General features: G+C 45.0%; 1 long non-coding RNA gene across 2 annotated transcripts in view; it reads right to left on the bottom strand.

The window, feature by feature from the left end:
- LOC147011041 (uncharacterized) overlaps positions 1-24,168 on the bottom strand; it is a 147,429-nt gene that overhangs the window by 11,427 nt on the left and 111,834 nt on the right. The window contains exon 3 of one of the 2 annotated variants that reach the window (XR_015052090.1): positions 740-847. This is a non-coding gene — a long non-coding RNA (uncharacterized LOC147011041). Of the gene's footprint in view, positions 1-271; positions 848-24,168 lie in introns of those variants that run through there. The other variant, XR_015052089.1, reaches the window with a different exon arrangement.

The raw sequence follows: 24,168 nt of genomic DNA, 5'->3' as shown, positions 1-24,168 counted from the left end.
TTTTCAATGCACACCTCGGTTTTCTTGCGTGGAGTTAAGAGTTAATCTGGAATTTGCCTCAACAATGAAGTCTATTGTATCTCACAACATGTCATCCTTAAGATGAGGATGTAAACCCAGCATATCAATTTTATGGAAGTTAGATCCCCCTTCCCTGAATGTTAGATAATCTTCTCTTCCATCCTCATTTCCATTTACATGGTGTGAGGCCTGATGGCAGCAAGGTGCTGCTACCCCACCTTCTGTACAATACTCCTCCACTGCCCTCTATCCCTGGCCCAACTCTCTCCACTCTCAGCCACCCCAATCTTACTTGCATCCCTCCGCACACAATCTTCCAATCTCAGCCGAGATCTACCTCTTTTCCTCCTACCTTGCTCCCTCAACCCATCGGCCTTCTTTACCATTCTCTTTTCCTCCATCCGCACCAGATACCCAGCCCACCTTCATCATCTCTTTACCAATCCCTCCAGCTGTCAAGCTCATCTTCACATCAATATCCTCCCTCAGTTCATGTATCCTTGTTCTTTCCATGCACTTCACTCCCACAATCCTCATGAGCTGGCATATTGGATAATTTTGCAAGGAAATTTTCTACAAATTCTATACTTTTAAGTTCGAGTGAGGTAAAAGTAATTATGTAGTTCATGTGGAAAATATGTCTCTTCTGCTGATGCAGTGCACTGTGGAAGTTCGGGCAGGAATTTGGAATTTGGCCAAGGTGCCGGCAATAGCTCACCTCCTCTTCACGAAGGATCTTTACCGGCCACAAACTGATGCCGGCAGATGGGACGCCCAGTTTAACATCCATCCGAGGAACGGCACACACATTGATGAATCGCCGTACCTGCAAAACACCAGGATGACAATTTATTGGTGGGTCGACATTCAAACCTACAGTCGCATAGACAGCTCAAAAGCAAGTGTACATATCTCTCGGCTATCCTGCCTGCCCTGATTCTACGTTGCATGTTCTCACCCATCCCTTGGTCCATCTATTCCCTTGTCGGTGGAACCAGCTCCCTGTGTATGTTGTCTTGTGCTTCCTCCCTCCAGTCCTTTAAGAATGCTGCCCATCATCATCCTCACGCCTTCTCCCATATCTACCCCTGTTCTTATACTCTTGCTATTCCCTTTCCACACCCTCTCCCACCCCACACCCTCCCATCCCATTGTACCTTTCCTTTCTGACACCCATCAACACATGTGTTGTGTTTTTGTTCCTCCATTCCTCTTTAATCCTTTGTCATTCTGTGAACCTGCTGCCCTTTGTCGTTTTGCTCCTCTGTGAGCCTACATTTGCAAACATTTATCATAAAAGCAGAACACAAAATCGTTTCACAGGATACAGGCCTATTGGGCCAAATTGCCTCTTGCGCTGTGCAAGTTTCCTTGCGCAGTACAAGATGGTTTGCTGGTAGGTCTGAAATTCCATTATCATTTGGCAAACTTTGAACTAGTTTTGATATACCTGCAAACCTGCACATCCAACAGAGTCGAAAAGACATTAGGAAGTGCAATCATGTTTTCTTCCTCGCTTTCCATTCCTGAGCGAAGCATTCGGTGTGCGAATGTGCAGCACTCAAGTCAAAGTGAGACAGACTGAAGAAGCAAAAGTGCACACAGGTGCAGCTATGCAGCGCTGAGACTGAACACAAGACAAAAGGGCATGCACGGTACCATACACGTCACTAACACGTATTGTGGATGTCCAGGAATCGTGCTCGCTGTGTCCTTTTACCTCATTCTGCTGCAGGTAACGTGTGTGACTACAAGCATATAAGATGGTTGTTCTTGTATGTCAAATGGCACATGCTATATAAATACCACAAACTTGTACAATGTGCTGTGGTTAAAGATAATTCTGTGGAATCTGATTCTTTGTGAACTCACTTTCTCAGATTTCTTCTTAAATAGCAAGTCCTCAATTGTTCAGGTCGAATCGACCGTGACCACAGCCTTGGCTCGTGGCTGAGAAACCACTGTAGTTCAGTTGCTCAAAGTAGAACCTCATGTCACAACTAACCCAAAGTACTGAAAACAATTTCCCATTAAGCTTGTACTGAAAGCCCATTTGCCTTCTAGATCAATCTCAAACACTCTCTGTCCCTGAGGAACCACCACAACGAGCTTGCCTGAGACCCCAACCGCATCGCTGCTTCATAGGAATGATTGCTTACTATTTGAGAGGTTTGAGATCTGCTGAATATTGATGTTGATTGAATATACCGTCTCAGGACATACTGCACATCCCGCTCTTATGACAGTAAAGATGACTCCAGATGTGTGCAGCATGCAATTTTTTCCTCCCATTTTGCTTTGTTTGCTATTCGACCTCATCCATTAGAGATCTCATAATCATACAAAAGATAATGGAATCCATCATTGCAATTGACATAAATTAATTCCTTTTCTTCAATGACCTCATCTCATATCATCAGTTTGGATTTAGACCAGGTCACTCTACAATGGACGTACTGCTTCAACTCTCCCAACAATGGATGGAGGCCCTCAATGACAGACATTAGTTCAGAGCCGTCTCTCTGGACATATCTCATGCTTTTGATATAGTCTGGCATTCCACATTGCTCTCCAAACTCTGCCTATGGCATCCAAGGCCAACTCCACACATGGATTACTGACTTCCTCTACACTCAAATCCAATGTGTGGCACTCAACGGAATCCTTTCATCTCCTCTCCCTGTCAAGGCTGCAGTGCCCCAAGACAGTGCTCTGGGCTCAGTCCTATTCCTAATCTTCATCAATGATCTATCTGACTCCCTGGAAAGTTCTCTGTATCTATTTGCTGATTACTCCACCCTCTGCCTTGACATCTCTCATCCTTCAGACAGGAAGGATACAGCCTCTTCCCTCTCTTCAGACGTTGAAAAAAAAAAATCACAAGCTGGTCAAACACGTGGAATTTGTCTTTCGATCCTGACAAATCTCACACTCTAACTATCTCTCTCTGAAAGGATGGTCTGGAAAACCCTCCTATCTACTTTTTTAACAGTTATCTTGAGGACATTCAGTCATTCAATCTCCTGGGTCTCACTATCAGCTATGATCTTTCTTGAGCAAACCACATTTCAAACTTGGCCTCCAAAGCCGGCTGCTGACTGGGCATCCTCCGTCGTACAAAGTCCTTCCTTGGTACACCTGAACTCCTATCCACTTTCAAGGCTTTCATAAGCAGATTGATGGAGTGCTGCTCTACCCTCTAGGTTGGCGCTCCTGCCTCATATCTGACTCAGCTTGATGCCATGGAAACAAAGGCCTTCAAGATCATTAGAATCTTCTGCATTGAAGCTGAGTCAATGAGTCTACCACTTTGGCAGGGCACACGTGGTTCACCAACAACCACTTCCTGGTGAAACTCCCAAAATCCAGGACCACTGCTCGCCTCCATTAATATGCCACTTTTTCTTCCCGCCAATGGAACCAACTTCCACATCCTCTTCAATCTCATTTTTCCTTCCAGCTGTTCACCACCATCTCAGATCATCTCACATCCAAAGCCATGATCTTTTCTTCCCCCATTAAACCACCTCCTCCCTCCCCCCCACCCCCCTTCAAATTTCCAGTTTTTTCCTTCCGGAGAGTTTGCTTCTCTGTCTATCTTCTCCATCCTCTGCATCCTCCCCTTCCCCTCACATCCCTTGTTTGTCCTTGTTTTTGTCTTTTTTTTTGTCCCTCTGCCTTGTTGTTTGTGTTTCCCTTATCTCTTTCTGCTGTTCCTTTTGTTTTTCTTTCTGATCTGTTCTGTGTTCGAGCTCTTCCACAAGCCTAGACTTTATATTCCAAAAGAAAATGGTTGAATTGACAACTGAGACCCATTCCTCCAGTTGTAAAATCTTATTTGGTTTGCATGTTTGTAAAGTTGCCTCATAATAGCTGTTTTTTCTGATATTTGATATGCTCAAGAGGTTCCATAATTGGTCCGTCTGAGATGGGAGTTCAGATCAGAGTTCTCAAAGTCACTCTTTTATTATATTATTCTGTTTGTAGCAAGTTTTTAAAGTTTTTTTTTTTTGACTTCTGCCTTCTCCCGAGTCAACCCCTCTTTAAGGTGGCTGGATTAAGATCTTAGGGTCTTGAGTTCGAGCCCCTGTCGGTCGTTGAATTAACACCAGGTGGGGTTGACGCAGACCGACATCCTTCCAAGGACAGCAAAATGAGTACCATTGTACTCGAAATCGAGGGCACTGCATCAGCGGCACAGCCACGTCCCCAGAAAATGATGCAACCCAGCAGCCACAGGCTGCATACAATAGCTCGCTATCGCAGTGACCTATTCGGAATTTGTACCCAAAGTCCCAGAATCATGATCCAAGCACTCAGATGGTAACAGGCAGCAGGCAAACCCAAAGGAATATGCAGAGAAGCAATGTTGCTGGCATAAAAATTAATGCTGCTCAGAGCCAAGGGATGACCGTACAACTTACAAGCGGTGTTCAAGTGGAAGGAAATGGCCGAAATGAGAGGTGCATCACGTTTGAGTGTGCCATCGCTGCATCGCACACACACACACACACACACACACACACACACACACACACACACACACACACACCGAGCAATGGCAGCAAAATTATCAATGCGTGATTTGTCAAAAATATCTTCATCTCCTGCCATGGACGCGCGATGCCACCAATCGAGTGAAGAGCATTGATTCAATGCTATTATTTTTCCACGGGTTCATCACTGGGGAGATGGTAAAGGAATAATTTTCTTACTGAGATCGACTTTCTGTGTATGGGGCATCAGATCTATGAATCATTGTAACCCTGTATAGATATGAAATTTTTGGGGTGGCGGTAAATGGGAAATATGCCATTTTAATGAAATGATAACCTGATGTGTAATTTTATTTATCTCTTCCCATAAATACCTGCGTGTATTTACAAAATACCTGTGTTCGGGCTGTTTGGACAGGTCGTAAGGAAAATGGGTTCATGTGATTGAACGTCGCTCTTGCAATTCCCCCAGAGTTCCAGTTCGTTTGAGGCCTCTCCTGATGGTCCATAAATTATTGGGTTCTTCTTTAGTAGATAGCGGAGACCTGTGGGTGGCATCATTTTCTGGGGGCTCCACTGTGCTGCTGATGCAATTGCCCCCCTATCGGTTTGAACAGCAATTTGTTCATGGTGCCGGCGATAATCACCTGCTCTTCACGAAGGACACCGTGGGATCTTTAACATCCAGCAACGAATACCAGCCGATGGGGCAACCAGTTTTAAGTTCCGTCCGAGGGATGGCACACGCGTTGATGAATCTTCCTGCCTGAGAAACACCAGGATGGCAGTTTCTAGCTGAGCCGAGATTCGATCCCAGTCTCGCCAGCTTCGATGTGAGTGTGTGCATTATTCACAAGATGACCGCAATAGTTCCAGACCACAGGAACCACTCACACTGATCTACCAGGGTGTCACACTGATCTCCCAGGGGTCATACTGATCTACCAGGGTGTCACACTGATCTACCAGGGTGTCACACTGATCTACCAGGGTGTTACACTGATCTACCAGGGTGTCACACTGATCTACCAGGGTGTCACACTGATCTACCAGGGTGTCACACTGATCTACCAGGGTGTGACACTGATCTACCAGGGTGTCACACTGATCTACCAGGGTGTCACACTGATCTCCCAGGTGTCACACTGATCTCCCAGGGGTCACACTGATCTACCAGGGTGTCACACTGATCTACCAGGGTGTCACACTGATCTACCAGGATGTCACACTGATCTACCAGGGTGTCACACTGATCTACCAGGGTGTCACACTGATCTCCCAGGGATCACACTGATCTACCAGGGTGTCACACTGATCTACCAGGGTGTCACACTGATCTACCAGGGTGTCACACTGATCTACCAGGGTGTGACACTGATCTACCAGGGTGTGACACTGATCTACCAGGGTGTCACACTGATCTACCAGGGTGTCACACTGATCTACCAGGGTGTCACACTGATCTCCCAGGGGTCACACTGATACATCAGCTGCTCCTTCTTTCCTTTCGTGGTGAAGGTACTTCCATCAATGCTCTGTTGATTTCATCCATGACTTTTCAACCACGTTTGTTCTCAAACTGTAAACGTTCATTGTGTTCTCAGATAATGATCTGCTATTGATGAACACCTGCTTGCCGACTGCGATCGTCCATTGGCAGCTAGAGCTGCGATAGTTGGACCGAAAACAAGAAGTTGTAACTTTTACCATTGTTCCTCATTTCGAAGCTCACTGGAAAGAAGGTTGGAGTTGTTTTCGAGGGAGGAGGGAGGAGGTGTTTCCAGATTCTGAGTTAAAATCTCACCAGGCTGTTGAATTAATATCAGGTGGGGTTGACTCTGCCTGTCATCCTTCCGAGTTCGGCAAAATGAGTACGTTGCTGGTATCCTGTGTCGGAGTGGTGACCCATCCAGGAATGTGCCCAATAGCCAAGGAGACTGCTTCAGCAGCACCAACGCTCTGCACAGAGTATGGTCCCAATGGATGGATGAATGGGGAGGAGGGTGGAGATGGGGCCAAAAAAATTGGAATATTAGACTTCGTTAAAGCGAGTGTCGAAAGATCGTGACAAGACACAAGAAAAGGAAAACTGCCTGACCAATGGAAACTGCACAACAACGTCACAGATAATTGAAGTTTGCCAAGTGGACTTTGTCATCCGAGCAACGATCAGGAGTGTACAGTCAAGTGTGACCCCCCCCCCCTCCCTGCCACTCCCCTTGTCCATCTCACCAACCTGTGCTGAACCCACTGTAGAGGGGGAGATATTGTGTGAAATGGTATGATGACCATTTATCTATTCCCCATGCATCCTCCCCTCCCCCCCCCCCCATTCTTCCAACCTCATCTCATTCCTTCAATTGCCCAACTCACCCATTTTTCCACACGCTTACCCCATCCCTTCAACTAAACCTCCCTCCATTATTTCAACCAACCCCCTCTCATCCCAACTCTCCACTTCCCAAAACTCCGACTGCCACGCCACCCTTCTTCATTTAATCTGTCTATCCCCCAAACCCCATCCTCTCACCTCTTGCCTACCTTTCTCCAAGCTCTCCTGATCCCAGATTAATGAGATTTTGTTCGGCATTTTCAAATGACTGCCCCGGTTCTTGGACTCCATCTTGATTCCCTGTTTTCCATTATGCATTTCACGGCACACCCTGACACCTTGACAGACATTCCTCGTTTCATTCGTGTCTTTTTATGTTCCGGACAGGCTCTCACTGCACGTGTGAGGGAAATGCATTAATTCAAGCTCATCAAATTGGTCTGTGCTTGTGTGCTGGCCCTTTCTTTTTAAATTGCAGTCAAGACCCCACAGGGGCTCCACACCTGGCAAAAAGTGGAGACAAAATGTAAAACCAAAGGCTTACTCGTGCGATTTCTGTCCCCTTTTAAGCATTTCTACCACTAAATTATTCACATGTTCCCAAATAAAAATCGTATAAAGGTACTGGCTTCACCAAGGGATAACGCCAGCCTTGAAGATTCACGGAATTCGTTGCTCGATCGCGTTTAGAACGAGCAGGTGTCTTGAAGACCCGCGGCGGGTTTGCTCCTTAATGAATTAAGGCACTCAAGGCGCAACACCGCATGATTTATATTCCAATGGTCCAAACCAGACCCTCGGGTGGATATGGATTTGATTGGAACGACTGAGGGGTTTTGGATTCTTTTCATTTTACATCAAGGACGTGCAATGAGAAGATGAAAGCCGTACCTGCAGCCTTTGTGTGTGTGTGTTTGTAGACGTGCCCGAGCAATGTAAGAGGTATATACGGTGTGAAACTACAAAATTGGGTCTCATGATCAAAATCTGGTTTTTTAGACTTCAGTCAGCTCTCAAGAAAGTTGACGTTTAAAGCTGTCGCAAATATTAACACCCGGAGAGTGCTCCACGGCAATGATGGGCCAAATGGCCTCATTTCCTTGATGGAGGTCAAGCAGGCTCGTGCGGTGATGACTTACTCTCAATGTAGCCCTATGGTGACTGTAGGCCCTTTGTATATTAATTTCCATTCTGCATATATTATATAAGCACGTACTTAAGTACAACTGGTTTGATTCCCAACAATTTGCCTCCAAACACACCATGTTGAAAATGTGGAAGGGCCGATGCATAAGCCAAACTCCACCATTCTCCCAGCCGAGGGGACACCCGACGTAAGGTGCTCAGTTGGGCAGAGCGCCGTGATTTGTTGTTTCATATTCAGTTTGATGAAGAACTGCAATTTTTATATTGTGATGTTGTCCTACAGCGTGTTGCAAAAATGTGGTACAGCAATTTTCAGGGCAACTGACCCAGGAGAATGGAATTGTTGTGTGTGTGTATGTCTTTACTAAAACGAGTACGTGCCCATAAAAAATAATAATAATAAATAAATATTCAAACCACGAGCAACAAACAACAACCACACAGGCCGTTTCTTCGCTCTCGCGTGCCCGAACGTGCGTGGCCCAGAAGTTCGCATATTATTCGCAGTTACGATTATTCGCAATTTAGTTTTAATACCCAATTATTCAATTAGCGCCAACGTATTTTACCTTTTCGCAATGTCGTGGCAAGGAAAAACTAAAAGAGAAGAGAAGAGAGAGAAAAAATTTACTTCCTGGTTCGGAGCACACCAGCACTCTGATGTTACCGAAATTTATGCACCGTCTAATATGAAAGCGATCATAAATTGGGGCATTGTGTTTATCTATAAATGCGCATAAGAAATCGAGAAATTATTAGAATACACGAAGTCATCATTATCCGGAAGCCCGTACGTACGTTGAAATGTAACTGAGCTTCCCTTCCCCCATCAGCCACACCCACGCAACAACGTGTCTTGTCATTGGTTTGGTAAATAAATAGCCATAACTTGGGAAGCACTTGTCCGATTAATATCAAACCTTGAAAATGCACATCCTCAGGTCCCCAGCAATATATCTGGCAAGTTTCAATTAGATCGGACCAGTGGTTGTCGAGAAACAGCAGTCACAGACACACACACAGACACACACACAGACACACACACACACACACACAGATTGCTGGAATTATAGATAGTTGGTGGTACTGAGTCAATTAGACAGATGTAGGTTCTGCAAGGTAGAAACAGAAAGCACAAGTCACCTCCTATTGAGATGGAAAAAAAACTCATGTCAGAACAGCTCTTCACACAAAGGCACAACAAGGTATGTGGAGTCATCCACTGGCATTTCTGCAAGAACTTTGATATCCAAGTTCCATCAAACTCACAGAAACATGAATCAAAAGTAATAATTGAACACAAGGAAGTACTTCTCACGTAGGATCAAATGATCCCATAGAGTGTAAACATAGAACACAAACCATTGCGACCGGATATATTACTTACGAACAAAAAAGAAAATGTGGCATTGCCAATTGAGTCATCAGTTCCAAGCAATTTTGGCCTAAACAATGCAGAAATCAAGAAAATGACCAAATACCAAGATCTCAAAAATGAAGTGAAAATATCCTGAAGAGTGTCGAAATTGTACTATTGATTAATGGAGCAACGGGAATGATAACAAAAAAAACATCAATGGGAACATTAATGCAAACGAATTACAGTTGGAAGCTGTCCAGGGCTCAGTGACGATCCTGAAGAGAGGCCTCGGACCAAAACTTTGAGAACAGTAAACTTCACAGCTTGGTCCATGAATTGCAGAACCCTGCCCCCACCCCCCTTTACTGAAATGGAGGTGGGTACTTCAAGACCTGGGAGGACTCTGTTCCACCTTCCGAAAGCTGCATATGAAGCCACACCCATTCCTGACAGGTGTATAACCAATAACACACACTCACAAAGATCTTAAAAACCATTCCTGGGGAACATTACCACAAATGAACTCCAATTGTAAGCTCTTCGGGGCTTGGTGATGATCCTGAAAAAGAGACCCTGAAACAAAACCCATGAATTGAGATCCTTCAACAAAATTAAGGTGGAAACTTTGAGTCCTGGGAGAACTCCATTTTCACCTCCTGAAACCCAAATTATGGAGACAACAACCAACAACATTCAGAGTGGGGGACAACTTTCTCTGAATATATATATATAGTTCTATATTATCAAAACCTAATTACATCTCACCCATAATTGCAGGGAATAACCAATCAGATGTCACATAATCAATTAGCCCAGGTTCCTCGGATTTCAATAAATTTCCCCCATGCTCTTACAGCCCAAGAAAGCTGCATAAATCGCCCATGAAAGGCTGCACAAGGTGTAAACTTTTCTATTTTAAACCCCACCTGAGTTCCTCTGCAGCTGCAGATATTCACAAATAGCACATACAGGAGAATCTCAATGCTACACACCCCCTCAACCCCCAAATCAGATATAAAAATTATCAAGATGTACGTAAATATGTATGTCACCGAGAATAAATAAATCAGCTTCTTTGGCGAGAAGAGCATGGCAAGACTTGATTTATTGATATAATCCGAGCCATCTGGGTTTAATTGATTTGGTGAGAGCGAATTGGTTATTCCCTCCATTCACAGGTGAGTGATGTGGGTGGGTCTTTCTCTTTTATTTCTATATTGACTGCTTTTCACATTTGCACGTGGTACATGCTTGGGAACCTCGTTTGTATACGTTTTTGTCATATGCGGAGAGAGACCAGCTTCGTATGGGTGGAAACTCAAAATCATAATTGAATTGAGAAATTTATGAAACCTCCCACCAACTTTAGGGCACCTGTTGTAACCCCAAAAGGTTCCACAAAAAGTTTGGTGTGGTGAGCCCCAAAACTGAGGGAAGAGTTCGGAGACAATACAATTGAGATTTAGAAACATTGTACCCACCTTCTGGTGGGGTCAGCTGCAGTATGTTTTTTTGCCCAAATCCTTCACGAACAGGCTGTCAATGCCTGACGTTTGAAAGTGGCACAGGAATGTGGAATTTATTGGTTCATGGTTGGGCATTCGCTGTTTTTTTTCCCGAAGTCATTCACGAACCAGCTGTCCATGCCTGATGTTCGACTGAAGGCGGCACAGGAATGTGGAATTTAATGGTTCATGATTTGGCATTTACCGTTTCTGCATTGTCTGTTTGCCTTTGCGCTCCCACCCGTGCGTAGCATGGGTACTTCACTGGTATATTTATATTTATTCAGGGTGTTTCATGAAAAACGCAACCCAAAGTTGTTTTTATAAAAAAAAATTTATGTTCAATTGAAACAACATGAAACCACATGGCTCTCCCTCATCAACAAATCGACAACTATAACTTCAGCTTTCAATACACTGAGGGCATTGGACTATGATGAGCAAAATGTACCAACCAATCAGTAACATGTATTCAACAGCCCATCAGCACCTCACAATAATTAGCCAATCAGCACCCTACAATAATTAGCCAATGGGGAGTGAGAAGTTGTCATAAAAGCTGGATTCATTCGTTCCAGTTACTTCCTCCTGTTGATCGGAAGAGCATGATGCTGCCTGGAACGTTGAGACCGACTTTATATTTTTTTTGCATTGGAGGTATTTTATTTTTAAAGTACAAAGAATGTAAATCGCTCATTCGTCCTCGTCACACACTCAACCTGTCCACAAAATTTCATCCAAATCCGTCCACAACTTTTTGAGATATCCTGCACACAGACAGACAGACAGGGGTGAAAACATATATCCTTCTTCCTCCTTCGGTGATGGAGGTAATAAAGTATCACAGAGATGGCAGGGTGATGTGGTTCAGTGGGGAGGGTTGCATTTCATCCATTATATATATATATATATATATATATATATATATATATATATATATATATATATATATATATATATATATATATATATATATATATATATATATATATATATATATATATATATATGTTACGGAAATGGCCCTTAGCAGGCTACTAAATATAGGATTAGCTCAGCTCCCCCATTTAATGCATGTTTAGCTAGGTTGTTTGGTAAAATGGACGTTACATGAGTGTCGGGAGGTGTAAGAGGCTGTTTATGACATCGCGTGCGCTGTATACAATTGCACCGAGTTTGAAATGTCCCTGGTGTCTCCCACGTCTCCGGTGCCCCCCCCCCCACGTGCCTCAAGACAGCCAATGACGGCCGTCCGGTAGATGGCAGTGCATAACCGAGACGGGAATGGCGACAATTGACGGAAATACCCGAGTATTTCAATGGAAATTTGTGAAACTAATGTGTTATATATGTAAAAACCATTGAATTTATTGCTTGACGGAAAAAAAAAACAAGAAACACTCCCCTCTCATGTACGAACGAATGAAAGACGTCATTTCCGCCCACCATGGCATTTCGTGCCGAATGCTGAAAGCTAAGTTCTTCTTATGCCATCATTCTCTTTAATATCAGCCATAAACAAGTGTTTCGTCATGCATTAGTGATTGAAATTTACTTACAAGAACGAAAAAATAATCTCCTCACAGATTCAACAACAATGAAAAAAAAAACCGAAAACGTCACGAGCAGGACAAGACCAATCGAGCTGATGGAAACGATATTGTAACTGCACTGCTCCTGATTGGTCAAAGGACACCACGTGTGTTGTGTGGGCGGTGTTATGCACGAGGATTCCAGCAAATAGGACTGGACCAATCATGTTCGTCATGTACCTCATGCTGCATCGCCAATCCTCGGCGGCACGTGACACCATTGGACCAATCACGTTCGGCGATGTACCTCGTGCTGCATTCTGACAATCTCTGGATCAGAGCGAGCTTTGATTGGTCAAAGTAGTGGAGAGGCGGCGATAACTCTGACGGATGGTAATGACCAAGTAGGAAAGGCGATGCGTCGTTTTGATTGGTTGAAACGCGGAGGAACGGAAGGAATTCTCCTCGGATCCACTTGCAACACACAGGTATCTGTTTCATAACCCGAATCACTTCACTGCGTCATTAATAATAATATTTTTCTCCTTATTTTAATTTGTACGATTTTCTTTTTTTGATCAACGTTAAAAAGCTTTAGTGACGGATTTCGACATTTTCTTCATCCGCGGAGTCTTCATGGATATTTGTGAAAATTTGATTTCTGTGGGAATGTGATCTCACTGTGAACGGCCGTCCTGGTTTTACATCATTCTTTTGCGGCCCCCTGGCCCTGCCACGCCGTGTCGAACGATTTCATTCCTTCTGTTATATCTAAAGGTGCTTATCACAATAATAACAAGATTTTTACATTTCAAATATTAAGTACGCTTTTTAATTGTTTTTCAACTGAAAAAGCATAAATTGAATATTTTAACATTAGTGTACTCATTTGCTTCACCACACGTGCTGTATTGAAGGATTTCACTTGTTATTTGTGCGGTGGTGGTGGATCGAGAGCTCCCTCTTCTTCCTTCGCCTCTCCGGATGATAGGCCCCGCCCAGTCGGCTGAGGGGGAGCGGCCTGGACAGGGAGGTGGAGATAAGGGGAGGAGTTTTGTCGGCTTCGTAAAGGGGGAGGAGCGAGCGTCTCCAAGCGAGCGAACGAAGACCTCGTAAAAAAGGGTTCAGTTTGGGGGAAACAGTCGGTCTCGAGGCGTGCTCGGGTTTCGAGGCGAGAAGGCAAGGAAATCTGTGGTGAAACTGAGTGCCGAGGTGGTGCTGATCCGCTGTACACGTGACAACTGTGTCTGTTTTTCGTGAGGAACGAACCAAAAGAAAGGCAGGGAAGGCAACAGAGAAACGACGAGTGACACGACGAGGCAGGGAAGGCAACAGAGAAACAGAGAAAGCGAGAGTCTGTCTGCGATCTGTTTCATGAAGGAGGCAGGAGAAGCGACTAGAGGCGGCCTGCACGTCGAGTCGGCGATCGACTCTTATGAGGAGGTGATTCTGCCGTGAGAGAAACGGCAGTCGGCTTTGAGAGGCGAACGTAAAAAAGGAAAGAAAAGGTGATTCTGCAGAGAAAGAAACTGAGAGGACAGAGTTGAGAAGTCGGGATTCGAGGCGGGAAGGCAAGAGAGGAAAAGACGGAGCCTCTGACGGTCCCTACTCACCTCACGGCTCGACGACGACTTGGAATCCCATGGACCCAGCCTGCGGAGCTTGGCACCTCGATTTGGGCCTTGTCTGGTGAACAGGCCAGGCCTGGATTTGTATGCTGGACCCTGAGAGAAATCAGCTGAAACCCATCGTCGATGTAATGGTCTTGTGCCGTCGACATTGCGCGGGGCCAGAACGTGCTGAGGAGGGCGTGCACACACGGTGCCTTGAGAAGAAAGAGTACGGCGCTGCCTCCTTGCCACACGGCGTGTTCGATCTGGGGGCTCGAATTCGTGGACATCCGCTGGTTACGAGTGACATTCGTGCTTTTGACACTTTCCTCTCGTTCATGAAACATCACCAAGTACTCTGTCTTGCATGCATGCTGTCTGTCTGTCTTTGTCTGCACGTTGTTTAAGGCATATATCGGTAGGGACCCTTTCGAAACCTGTAATCCGTAGTTTCCGAGTTAAGAACGGATTAAAGATTGTTAATAAAATCATTGTCGTGAATGTTTTGCTTGTGTTGTGTTCCCCGATGTTCCCCAATAAATCTGGTTGGTTCGCATGAAGTTGCCGCTATGGATTGATTCGTGTCACGTCGAGGAACGATCCGTTCAATTGGTATATGGGGCCAGGGTGGTTGCAGACTGGCGGAGGGTGCTCGGTGTCTGACAAAACCAGTCTGTAACCGGGGTTCTATTTCCCCAACTGGTACGGTTCAGGATTACGTTGGTATTGCGTTTGAAGACTCGTGACCCGAGGCCTGTGCTGAGCCAGCCTGGGTTATAAACCCCGGAGACGGCAGTGGTGAGGGTGGCGCCAAGCGTCGGGTGAGAAACCCACCACCCCGGATCCGCAACAGTTTGGTAGTCAGGAGCGGGATATTTGGACCAGTGGTGCATTTCGCACCCCAAACATTGGTTATGAGAAGTGAGGGAAAAAAACGGTCCAAATTTGAGTTGATTTTATGTTTGAGCGGATCAGGTGAAAGACTTGGAAATTATAAAGAAAATGGAGTCGCAAAATGGCGGCGCGGCTCCACCTTGGCGCGACACGAAGTGGGAGTCGGCTATTAAGAGCGCAACGAACGGCACAACACGAGGCGGAGGCTCCCAGCCACCGGTTCAAACCACGTGGTCACGGCATGCGCCATGGCAGGACGACTACGTGAACATTGGCAAGCTTCAGACACAATTGGGGGATGCCTTGGAAGAGGTGAGGAGTTATGAGAATTATATAAAGGAGGTACAAATTGAAGTGGACGAGGCACAATGGCACGCAGACGAGATTCAGCAAAAGGATGTGTACGGTGGGTCACAACAAGTGGCTGATGTACGGGAATGAATTCGGTGGCTGAGAGAGGACTTAGCCAACATAGTCGACGAACTATGTGGAGAAAGAATAAAGTAGTGTTGTTTACCCGTCAGTTGGGATATGAGAAGAGTGAACTGAACAAAAGAATAGAGGAAGAGCAGATTGGTATCTTCCAGGATAGAAAAAGCTTGGAGGAAGAATGGAAAAAAGCTAGAAAAGGAAAAATGTGAATACGATTTGGAATTGAAACAACTGAAGGAAGAGGTAAGTTCATGCAAACAGATAAGAGAAAGCCTAGAACAGAAGATAAAAAGAGGAGAGAAATCACTGGAGCAAAGGAAGGAAGAATTGTTGGAAAAGTCAAGACAGTTCAAAGAACTACAGGGAGAAATGAGGGAAGTGGAGTGGAGTACCCATGAGTTGGAACAAGAGAAGAGCGAACTGAACGAAAGAATAGAGGAAGAGCAAATTAGTAATTCCCGGGATAGAGAGAACTTGGAAGAAGAATGGAAAACAAAGCTGGAAAAGGAAAAACGGAAACACGATGTGGAATCGGAACTACTGAAGGAAGAGGTAAGAGCAGGCAATCGGATAAGAGAAATCTGAGAACAGGAGATAAAAAGAAAAGAGAAACACCTGGAAATGAGCAAGGAATACGGAAAGAGAATGGACGAAAGGAGGAAGGAAGAATGCAAAAGAGGTGAGGAGGCGAGAGAGAAATTATGGAAAAAAAAATTTTGAGTTACAAAAACACCAACACAAAGAGACGGAATTACAAAACGAGCTGAGGATGTTAAGAGAGGAAAGAAAGAGAACGGAGAATGAAACGTTAAGGAACCACACTGTGCAGATCGAACAGCGAGAAGCCAAAGCAAGATTAAAGAATGAGATGCAAGAAAGTAGTGAAAGAACAAAGAATGAAGCAGGAAAGGGTGATTAACCAATTGGAGAAGGAAGAACATGAGAGACAGTTGGAGAGGAAACAAGAAAGAGTAGTGAAAGAACAATGAATGAAGCAGGAAAGGGAGATTAACCAATTGAAGGAAACGACGAGATTGGAGAAAGAAGAACATGAGAGACAGTGGGATAGAAAACAAAAAGAACATGGATTTGAAATTGAACAACGAAAGGAGAAAGCAAGGTTGGAGTACGAGGTGATAGTGAAAGAACAACGAATGAAACAGGAAAAGGAAATCAGCCAATTGAAGGAAACGATGAGATTGGAGAATGAGGAACAAGCGAGACAGTGGAAGAGGAAACAAAAAGAACAAGGAGTGAAACAGGAAAGGGAAATCAACAAATTGAAGGAAACGATGAGATTGGAGAATGAAGAACATGAGAGACTGTGGGATAGAAAACAAAAAGAAAATGAATTTGAAATTGACAAACTAAAGGGGAGAGCAAGGTTGGAGTACGCGGAGATGGAAAAACTCCGGAAAGATAACGAACAACTAAAAAGGCTCGGAGAGGAAGAACGACTCAAATGGACAAGAAAATGGAGCCAGGAAGTAGAACAGCACAATAATATGGGAGGTGTGACGTCACCACAGGGAGGAATGTTCGTGGTACGGAACTTGATTGACATCACTCGTCGGATGACACCACAATTGGAGCAAACCCTGGTGATGGAGACAGTAAGGGTTCATACGGGGTTGTTGACGAATGAAATACATTTTGAGCAGGTCCAGCATGTGGAGCTGACAGCCCTGGAGGAGTGTGGTGAATCAATGATGAGCAACCTGCTGGAGAGAAGCGACCGGACCGAGGTGACTCTGGAACGAAGCAGGTACGTGGGCACATGCAGACACGGTGCGGACGATGAGCTTAAGGTAGAAATTGAATTTTATGTTAATGAAGAGGCTCTGTCCGAGGGGGTGCACGTATGCGTGACCCCTAAATGTGTGTGTGGAGTGCCTGTGAATGAATGCTGTGAGCCTACAGTCCAGACTACAGCACCGGTATGTGCTGCCGAGGCCGAAACGTGTGTGGGTACTCACCTGGCGGTCGAGAATGTGACCCTGGAGTGCGAGGCAGTTGGTCAGTGCACGGCAAGGTTGAGGGTGTGGAATGTGAACACCTAACCTTGGAATGTGTGGAGCCTGTTGTGTGTGGGAGTCTTGAGCATGGAGTGAGTGGTGACATAGGAAATAGGTTAGAGGTGCAAGGGGAAATATAAATGCCACCAGGACAGAACTTGAGCCAGGGGACGGAAACCATAATGGACAGCTCCGCATGGGTTCTTACAGAGTTGGAGGTGCTGCATCCAGGAGCAGTTTTAGATTGGATTTTAGAAATCCAATTTACAAATTGGATTTTAATTTCTCTATCAGCCTTAAAGGAACTTTGGGGTAGAGCGCAGATGAGTGGCAAGTGGCACTGGCGTGTGTCACTTGGTCTTCGAACCTTTCTGAGCACACGAGGGGTTTGGCTCGCTGAGTGGGGTTTATCTGTCTTGAGGGAGTTATGGAGAAGTGGGGGAGGCCATTCCACTGATTGGGTTTACCTGATTTCCGTGAACCCTGGAGAAGAGGGGGAGGCCATTCCACCGATTGGGGTTTACCTGACTTCCGCGAACCCTGGAGAAAAGGAGGGGGTGGACCACAACCCCAATTGAGACGTGACCCCTTTGAGTCGTGGCGGAAGGGTGGCAGGCTCATGTAATGGGAAATGAGGGATTCGTTCCCTCACTCCCCTTCCAATGAGCCAAAGAAGCAGGCCATATGGGGATGTGAAAATTTTGATTGAAAATTGTACTGAAAGTGATTGCAAATTGAGGGATGACAGAAGGCATGGGTGGCACGAGTGAATTTTAGTTGATTATTTAAAAAAAAAAACGGTGGAGACATCACAGGCAGAGTGTTAAACACACCTGAAACAAGTGGATGACAAAGGGTGGCTTGTTTGAGGAAGGATTGAAATGCCTGGTTGGAACCATGCAGAGGTTCCATGGGGCTGGTGAAGAGATTTTGATGTTTTGTTTAAATTGTTGGAAATAAACAATTGGGGCAGTATGGAGGAGGCCAGCGGACGACGGACGTAGTAACAAATTGGTTGGGGTTTGATGAAAAAGTGTACTAGTTAAATTTGATGACCAAGTGGGATCTGAGGGACTGGTGTGTTGTAGTTTTCACATAAACGTGAAAGGTGTTAGATGGTATTGTGGACTGGGTATGTGGCACTGTGGAATGAATGATTAAAGAGTTTGGGCGAATGGCGTTATTGTGCAAATGAGGAGAGTGAGAGCGAACAACGTACCCTGTCGGTAGGAGTCTCTTCACCAAGTTAGTGTAGGTTAGGGGGACTTAGAGGATTTGACTTGGATTCTGGACACTGTTCCATTGTGCAGGCGGACTGTGAGGGGTAGGTGCCGGCCAAAGTATGGGGATACTGGCTGGTAGTGTGACATGGTATGCGAAGTTGGTGAGTTGGGAAATAGGGCAGCAGGGCTTTGGGGGTTCCTGGCAGGTGAAGGCTGTCAGAGGTGCCAGGAGAGCACCGTAGGGTTCAGTGCCAGGAGAGCACGGAAGGTTCAGTGCCAGGAGAGCACGGTAGTTTTAGTGCTCGGAGAGCACAGTATGGGTGCTATGAGAGCACAGTGTGGGTGCTGGGAGGGCACAGTATGGGGGCTAGAGAGAACCACCCCTTAGTTAGGAGTGCCAGAAGCACGCTCAGGTGAACCCCAAGGTCGCTGGGTGTCCTCCACCCCCGATTGGAAGCAGGCAAGGAGGCCTAGTAGTAGTCACACTCCCCAGCCAGCGAGTTATGCCTGGCACCACCAAATTGAAAAAAGACAAATAAAGGCCTTGCCCAGGTTTAATAGAATGGAACAGTGTGCCAGGTCGGGAAAAATTGGTCATGAGGATCATTCTAGCCATAGCAGGATGTGTCGCATTGTCTAGAGCTAAAAGTGAATGGTTAGGTTCAATGGACTCTCCTCTGCCCCATTCATGCGTGACACCTGGTACGAGTAATGTTGATGGGAGAATTTGTTAACAAGGGCCAGGCGAGGGCACCCTCTCCAAGTGCCAGATAGGCCACCAGTATGTCATGAGCACACACCCACGAAGATAACGTTGAGTAATGAACACAACATCCCGTCTGTAAAGAGAAAAAAAAAAAGAGGAAGGAGGAAAAAAAAAAGAGAACTTAACCGAAACAAGTCAGGCAAGGAAGGTTAAGGGTACACTCCATCTCACCTGGTCTGAGGTCATCACACCCATTTGCGTCCTCAAGAACACCTCCAAACTGCATTTGCTTACCATCGATATCACCGTGCCACCATTGCTGTGTCACCTGCTGTTCAATGCAGGCCTTGTTGCCTGCTGCTGCTTGTGAGTAGGCCATATGGGCCGAAACATTTTTGTGGGCCGTTGCGGCCGAAGATTCATGCCATTTTGTGGGCTCGGTGGGCCGAAGAATTCTTTGTGAGATTAGGCCACTGAGCCGACTGAACTCACCTTGTGAGAGGCCAATAAGGCCATGACGTGAGGAAACCCTCAGGGGTGAATGGACAATACTTCTGGGAGGGGGCATGAAGGAGCAAATGCGTGAAAGAACTTTGAACCTATGAATGTTCTGCTCCTATGCCAATATTGGTGTTAAAAGTAAAATTGAATGCCCTCCTGTTCAAATCCATAATTAGAATGTTAAGTCGTGTGCATAGAGTGTGAATTTGTTTGTTAGATTGGTGACCCGACACACTGGGATAGGGACATGCCAATCTTCCTGTGACACTTTGGTTTTTGGAGTTAAGTGCTTCCCATGTTGTGGGTTAGAGTAAATGGGAGATCTGTGCGAAACGTTAGACAGGGCCATTGCCGTGGGCTGCCCCAGATGGAGGCTCTCCCGAGCCTCGGGAGAAAGGTGGGGGTTGTGTTACGGAAATGGCCCTGAGCAGGTTACTAAATATAGGATTAGCTCAGATCCCCCATTAAATGCATGTTTCGCAAGGTTGTTTGGTAAAATGGATGTTACATGTGTGTCGGGAGGTGCAAGAGGCTGTTTATTATTTGTGCTGTGGTAGTGGATCGAGAGCTCCCTCTTCTTCCTTCGCCTCTCCGGACGATAGGCCCCGCCCAGTGGGCTGAGGAGGAGTGGCCTGGAGAGGGAGGTGGAGCTAAGGGGAGGAGTTTTTTCAGCTTCGTAAAGGGGGAGGAGCGAGTGTCTCGCAGCGAGCGAACGAAGACCTCGTAAAAAGGGTTCAGTTTGGGGGAAACATTCGGTCTCGAGGCGTGCTCGGGTTTCGAGGCGAGAAGGCAAGGAAATCTGTGGTGAAACTGAGCGCAGAGCTGGCGCCGATGGAGGCATATATCAATATACATTACATATATATATATATATATATATATATATATATATATATATATATATATATATATACATATACATACATTACATATATATATATACATATATATATATATATATATATATATTTGGTTTGTGGTGTCGTCTCGTGGTGCATAAAATAATGTAAAATCAGTTGAGGGTATTGTACAAAATACACTGTTGTAATTCCAAGTTAGTTTGGAAATAACTGGAATGAAGGGTGTGTGTGTGTGTGTGTGTGTGTGTGTGTGTGTGTGTGTGTGTGTGTGTGTGTGTGTGTGTGTGTGTGTGTGTGTGTGTTTTTCTGTGTTTGTCTGGTTGACATCAGCATACCTGTAACGTGATTTGTGAAGTTGAGAATTTATCATTCTGAGCAAGTTCTATGTGTCCAATGCACCGAGAATTGGGACTTCATTTGGTCACTGTCAACTAGCCTATTCCAGTCCACTGCAGGAGAAAGGCCTCCCTCAACACATGTTAAGGTGTGTTCAATAGGCAAACCCGTTACACTTGTCACGTGTGAGTCGGCGAGAGCGAGCCGCAGGATCCAAACCCAAACAAGTCTTGGACCACTCACAAAAACAGGCAGCTTCATGTTGGCGCAGGTATCTTTAATTTTCATCTCCATAATGGGCACACCTCCAAAAGCACCTTGTCAGTGGAAGCTCGACTTTTGATCCGAAAAGTCAGCAGAGCTACACAATAAAGCGCAGCAATGGTTTGGAATCTGTTCCACGTAAACCATTCCAAGTAACCTTTAAACCTTTCGATTTCCTAATGGCATGTGGTTATTTTGGAGGAAGCAAGACCTGCACCACACGTTCCTGAGAAGAAGGCAAAAAGGAAATCGATGGAGAGGTTAATAGCTCGCCAACACCAGAGGTAAATCGCTGAAAGTAGCTGAAGTCCAAAGCACTCGAGATAGAAACTGCTTTTGCGCGTGGACCTCCGCTATGACATATTCTCCTGATGAACTCATTGCAGATTGTTCTTTGGCACACTTGCAATCGCTGTAACCGAAACGCCATTCAAAGTGATGAGAGCTCCAAGATGTTAACAAGAGGGAATGGATCGGAGAGAAGAAATTTTGTTTGTTTTCTCAATTGTGACTGCTGCTTCATCCGGTAAAGTTTTCTGCCTCTGTCTAAATAAATTTACTGCATCTGTGTGATCTTATGAGATTGCCTGCTTATTCTGTGAATGGTAATCCTAATTAGCCCGTCCCCCGCACAGCAGGAGTCAATCAGGAGTTTAAATCACGTGTGTGCGTGCGTGCGTGCGTGCTGCGTGTCTGTCTGAGCAATTACCTTTTCACCATTTGAGATTTTCTCATCAAATTTGCAACAAAGCTTTATTTTGACAATATGGAGCAGACAAATTAATAGTTAATTTCGTAAAAGGTCAAGGTTGCATAAAATCATCAATTTTTATCCAATCGACCTGAAATTTTTAGAATTTGCATATTTGGTCACTGAATTGGTTCATGACTCAAAAGCTCAAAGCCAATTGGTTGTTGTTGTTTTTTCCATCAAAAGGTCAAAGTTGCAAAAAATCGTCAATTTTCATCCTATTGACCTGAAATTTTAGTTGACTGGTGAGTTGGCACTGAAGTTGGAAAAAAAACAATGGTTGATGGAATGCGAACACTCATAGCAAACTGGGTTTTTTAAATTTTTAATTCAGAGATGCGATTAAAGACATTTCTTGATGGATGCAATAAAGGCGAATTAAGAGAAGGGAGAGAAGAAACGCTGTAACAGTTGGATTCTTTTTAGATAAATATGAAGGAAAGGTCGAATTGAGAGCAGTCTGTTGAAATAGAAGAAGAGGAGTGCATTATGATACAGTAATGAGTACCACATGTGTGAAAGAGGATGACAAAGCATTATAAGAAATTGTTATTATTATATATTATATATACTGTGCATATTTTTTTGAGATATATATATATATATATATATATATATATATATTTCATCAAATTAGGTAATGGAAAGGTTGTAGGAAAAAATCTTAACCGTTTTATCAGTCTTTCCTGCAAATCTGCCAATGATACGTGCTAAAAAAACCCTAACAATCAGTGAGATAGTGCATTGACGAAGGACACGATGGGCCTCAGAAGGACATTGTCTTTGTGGATCTTGGGAAGACCATACAGTCTGGATGCTGAAACATTGCTGCAGTAAAGCCAGTTGTAGTCCTGGTTGTCCAGCCTGCCTGCTCGTTTTAGCAAGGACAATTGCGTGTTGAAGGATTTGTCGATTTGGAGTTGGGTCATCAGGTAATTGTTGATTTGGATTTGGAGTTGGGTCATCAGGTAATTTTTGATAAGTTTTACCATTCTCCAGTAATGATATAACTTTACTATGGTAAGATTCCTTCTCAGTTACTGTCACTGCTCTGCCCTTGTCTGCTGGTGCAAAGATCAAATCAGTCCAGTTTCTGTTTCTGAGGCACAATAGACCTATTGTGCCTGAGGAGAAAGCCGGCTGTGAAGCCGGAAAAACATTGCCTGAGACTGGGACTGCTCTCGCTTCTTTGCTCAAATTAGTGGAGTCGATCTAGTTTTTTACTTTTGGTTTGAAGCTCCTTCTTCTGTGCAGAGCATTGGTGCTACCTCAGTAGTCTCCTTGGCTATTGGGCACAATCCTGGATGGGTCACCACTCCGACACAGAATACTAGCAAGCTGGCACTCATTTTTGCCGACCTGGGAAGGACAACAGGCAGAGTCAACCTCAACTGGTATAAATTCAACAGCAGAGTGGGATTTTAACTCAGGATCCTTGGATTCTAAGCCCACCAGCCACCACCCTAATGATTAAGCCAACACCAGGCGTATGTATGTATGTATTGTTACGTCTGAGGGGAGGGGGGGTATGCATTCAAAGGGAAGTTAGGATGTTTAATTAAGTATGCCATGCTGTTCAAGTTGTACCAGGATCTCGATGTAATAAGTAGCAATTCAGTGGTGATAAATTGTCCATTTCTTTAAGGGGGAAATGATAATTGTCACGTAATTAGATAGGGAGATGGGTTAGGGTAAGTGTTTATGCATATCCCCTTTTAGTATTTCCTGTAGGCTTGTCGTGACGTAACAGGACGGTGCTGCGGATGGCTCCGCCCCTTGATCACGATTGGCGGAAGGCGACAGGCAGAGGGCCAATAAAAGGGCTCCATTAGAAGTGACGAGGACTCGAGTAGAAAAAGCGATCTGGTTGGGAGAGGAAGGAAAGAGGAGTGAGAAAGGAAAAGCTCTTGTCGAGGTGGCACCACAGATTCTCTTCTCTCTCTCTCTCTCTCTCTCTCTCTCTCTCTCTCTCTCTCTCTCTCTCTCTCTCTCTCTCTCTCTCTCTCTCTCTCTCTCTCTCTCTCTCTCTCTCTCTCTCTCTCTCTCTCTCTCTCTCTCTCTCTCTCTCTCTCTCTCTCTCTCTCTCTCTCCCTCTCTCTCTCTCTCTCTCTCTCTCTCCCTCTCTCCCTCTCTCTCTCTCTCCCTCTCTCTCTCTCCCTCTCCTCTCTCTCTCCCTCTCTCCCT

Source organism: Eptatretus burgeri, chromosome 16, assembly GCF_056783735.1.
Source record: "Eptatretus burgeri isolate ZD-2024b chromosome 16, Ebu_testis_v1, whole genome shotgun sequence".
Classification (NCBI taxonomy): domain Eukaryota; kingdom Metazoa; phylum Chordata; class Myxini; order Myxiniformes; family Myxinidae; genus Eptatretus; species Eptatretus burgeri.
Note: the sequence above shows the minus strand (reverse complement) of the source record. Positions and strands in the feature narration are given on the sequence as shown.